Here is a 4,313-nt window from a genome sequence, read left to right as displayed (position 1 = left end):
AGGAGGCCCGGCGTGGAGGAGGCCCTGGGATGGTCAGGGCCGGAGGGCAGCCGTGGGGGCGGGGAGGAGGCTCTGGAGGAGGATGGAGGTTCTGGAGGGCGGGAGGGCGTCCTGGAGGGGAGGAGGGCGGGGTGGGGTGATGAGGGCCGTCCAGGGAAACAGAAACACCTGCTCCCTGGCTGGCTTGTGTAGGCTGGAGGCCTCATCCAAGATGGAAAGTGGAGGAGACAAAAACACCCCAGTGGGAAGGAGTCAGGGTGCTGTGGCCCTTTGGTCCCCAGGTGGCCAGGAAATTGTCTTGACTGCAAGAAAGTGGCTGGCTGTCTTCCTTGGGGGACGGTGGTGAGAGGGTAACAAGCATTAGGGCTGCAGGTTTTGATGATTTAACTGGAATCCTTCCGCCGTTTGAGTGGTTTAGCCATCCTCCAAGCATGGGCCAGTGCAGCCAGCAGGCAGGTGCAGCAGGGCCAGATTGGGGGGGGGTGGGCCCTGAAGAGGGTGTGGAGAGGAGCTTGAGGGGTGCTGCTCAGGCTGTGACCTGGAGACGCCCCTACCCGTCATGCTCCTCTGATCTTGGTAAGGCTTACTCAGCCTGCTGCCTCCCTCCTCTGCTTTTAGGGCTTTTTGACCCTAAAATGAGCTCCATGTGAGAGGAAGACACCCATGACTTCAGGGTTGTGCTGGGTAACGGGTTGAGAGAGTGGTTGATGTGACAGTGTTGATCATTTTTTTCACTTTGCCCTCAGCGTGAAGCAGCCTGTTGTACAGAGTGCTGAGCTGAGGGACACTCCGAGGGACGTTGTCGACCTGTCCCCTCGGTAGAGGGTTCACCTTGGTCAAGTCCTAATACATCTTTGAGCCTTCGTTTCTGTCAATGGGGAAAGGCCTTGAAGGTCATTCATGCAGTTGTATACCCAGAGCTGGTGTACCTGCCACAGGGCTACCCAGAGCCCAGTGACAGGGAGCTTGTCACGTTCCCAGATGGCTGGGGTAGTCTCTCTAGACAGCCCCTCTAGAAAATTATTTACGTTGAACCGACATCTGTTTCCCTACAACGTGCGCTTCTTGGAGCTGCACGGAAGAAAATGTTCGCTGCTGCTTCCACAAATATTTGAGGACCGCGGGCACGTTTCCTTCCTCCACGTACTCCACAAGGCTTCCTTTCTTCAAGCAAAAGTCGCCTCGTTCTTCCAGACAGGGAGGCCGGATGGGGTAGTGGAAAGAAGGCCGGCTGGAGCCAGGCACGTCTGCTTGCAGCTCCCAGCCCCACACACACCAACACCCCACGCTCTGGGAAACAGTTGGACGGCCAGGCGACTGTGAGGATGAGGGAGATGGTGGGGGAAGGCCTGGACTCAAGGAAGGAGCTGCTGTGCCTCGTTACCGGGCTGCGGTTCACTGAGCTCATCTTCTCTGCACACGTTCCTGCTTGTCCATGTGTGGGCACATCTGCTCTGCAGACAGAATAAACCACGTTCTGTGAGGTCTACCCAGCAGACTGAGCAGGATGAGCTGGTTCTGGGTGCCTCTCTATAGTCCACGGTCACACTGGCTCGCTGGGCTTGTGAACTAAAGCCACGTTTCTCCTGTTCTGAGCTCATTTAGTTTTTACCTGAGCCTATGATGATGGTTCTTGAACACAGCAGCCCCAGTTCTGTCCTCCTCTCTCTATAAATAGCCTGTATTTGTCATGTTACGGTTCCTCAACTAGGGCTAGAAATAGTTGATTAGAGAACCCATGGTGCCAGCCCTGCTGACCCCAGGCTGCTGTGTGCACCAGCGAGGTCACAAATGCAGAGCTTTCTACACAATGCTTCGCAAAAACTGAAGCCTTCGAGGGTGGGGAGCTGTGCTGCAGTTGGAGAATGGCCAGCACTGCTGGTGGAGGGAGCCCTGCTGCATGGGGACCCTTGGGGATCACATCTGATGCAGGAACCCAAGGGTGGCTGAGAGCAGGCAGAGGTGCCTTTGAATGGATGTTTGGCTGTGTGTCTGCTGGGGGCTGGAGTGTTGTAGACCTAGACCCTAGAGGCAGGGTCTCCCCTCTAGAAGGAAATGGTCCTCTCTAGAAGCTGCATTAAAGCAGGGCACGGTGGCTCACGCCTATAATCCCAGCACTTTGGGAGGCAGAGGTGAGAGGATTACCTGAGCCCATAGATTTCAGACCAGCCTGGGCAACATGGCGAGACCTTGTCTCTACAATAAATCAAAAAATTAGCCGGGTGTGGTGGTGTGTGCCTATAGTTCAGGCTACTTGGAAAGCTGAGGTGGAATTGCCTAACCCCAGCAGGTCGAGCCTGGGGTGGCCATGAGTGTGCCACAGCACTCCAGCCTGGTCAACAGAGCGAGACTCTGACTCAAAAAAGAAAAAAAGAGTTGCATTAATGTCTTGGTTCTGAGGCACCTGGTCAGTGTCTCCTCTCTCAGCTTCCAACAGCAGCTTCCCAGTTCTGGCCATGTTGGTCTCTGCCGGCTGACCTCTGGGTCTGCCCGACTCCTTTCCCCCGTGCGGGAGGTTTTTCCAAATGCCTGCTCCATCTCGCCATGTTCTGGATTCCATGCCCCTCTCAACCTCAGTCCCTCCTCTGAGAAGTCTCTCCTAAGCACACCGTCTGTCCGAGGAAGGGTTTCTCCTGCATACCAGACCTGAAATTCTGATGACTTCCAGAGCTCTCCTGGCTCTCCCCCTTCCCCAGGGCCTGGGATTCCTCCTGCAGTCTACCCACTGGCTCTGCATGGACTGACATGCGCCATGGCCTGCAGAATAGTGCCCTTTGTGGGGTACTCAGCCCATTCAAGAGAACTTGCCTTGATCTCGGACACTGGTGCTTCTGGCCTGGTGAGAATGAAAGTGTGGACCTGTCTGTAGGACTCAGAGGTTCCCTTGGTGATACAGATGAAAAATACATAACACCAAGGCTGTTGTTACTGTTGTCATTAAAATAGGAAAGCCTTTACTCTTAAAGACATATTTACACTTTGCAAAGTAGTTAATTTAGTCTTTGAAAGGTGGTGGTGGTTAGTTATAATAGGTAATCCTTGACTTGTAAAGGGACTCGTTTAAATTTTATTAAGTAACCAATTAAGGCCATGCCGGGTTTGGATCCATCTGTGGCTTCTCGTTTTCTTTAGGACGAATTCCAAGTTCGGTGCAATGGATGCTCCTTCTAGCCTAATTTCTCGCCTGTGGTGCCTGGGCTCCCAGGACTGCTCTCCCCAGCTGTGCGGCCCTGAGCCTCTGCTTGGCGATTCCGTCCCCGCCCCTCCGGCTGGAATGTTCTTTGTCTCTCTGGTAAATGTCTATTCATCATTCAAGACCACCCTTCCCCCTTCTCCTTAATTACTTCCTCCCCTGTGCCCCTCAAATTCTTGTACTGATTCAAACAGTGTTTATTAGGGGCCTGCTTTGTGGCCGACCCCATGGCGGGCTCCAGGGACACAAAAGGTGGGTCATACTTGAGCTCAGCCTTGGGGAGCCCCACATGTGGGGGAAGAGGGTCATCTGTCACCAGCACTGCTAGGAAATTAAAAGGAAAATTGAAAGCGTCATCTGGTGGCTGTCCCCCCTCCAGATGGCAGGGGCTGTGTGTTAGGTCAGGGGCTGTTTCTCATTCACTGGGGACCCGGCTCCTGGTGCCCTCGTGCGTGCTTTCACTGGGCGGCCGGCCCTCCGTGGAGGGGCACCCTCTGTTGCACATTCATTCTGATGACACGCTCCAGGTGGCTTCTCCAGGCCTGGGGGCGTCCCCAGCCACCTGGTGAGCTGCCCGCGGGCCTTTGGGGCCACGGAGTTTCTGTGGCGCTGGCACGAAGGCCTGCAGCGCCCCTCTGGACAGAGCCGGTATGGCTGGCCCGCCTGCCCACCTTTGCGGTCCCCAAATATCGGCTACAGCCGGCGGTGGACAGGGACATTGGGACACGCCGCCCTAACATGGGCACCACGGACGGCTCTTAAAGGACTACGGGTTGCAGAACATTTCTTCCCCTGTCCGGTGCCCCGGGCCCTTGCACTGTGATCCCATCTGGCACCAGTGTGGGGGCGCCTGCTCTCCTGGGCATGGGGAACGGTGGCAGGGGCCTGGCTCGTGGCCACGTTGCGTTGCCCCCAAGGAGAGGTGCCTACTGCGCGGGGCTTGGGCCGGAGGGCGGGAATCGGCGACTTTGCCCACTCCGCAGCGGCCGTGCCGAGAACACGCCAGCTGGCAGGGCAGTAGATGCCGGGCGGTGGGTGCCGTGGAGCGCGTCGTGCCCCGGTCAGCCCGGGATGAGGGACCTGGGGGTGCTGGGCATGCTGGCTCGCGGCTTCAGGCTGG

Source organism: Carlito syrichta, unplaced genomic scaffold (genome assembly GCF_000164805.1).
Source record: "Carlito syrichta isolate Samal-C Ts95f unplaced genomic scaffold, Tarsius_syrichta-2.0.1 Scaffold132850, whole genome shotgun sequence".
Lineage (NCBI taxonomy): Eukaryota > Metazoa > Chordata > Mammalia > Primates > Tarsiidae > Carlito > Carlito syrichta.
The sequence above is the reverse complement of the archived record's forward strand: the minus strand, read 5'-3'. Positions refer to the sequence as shown.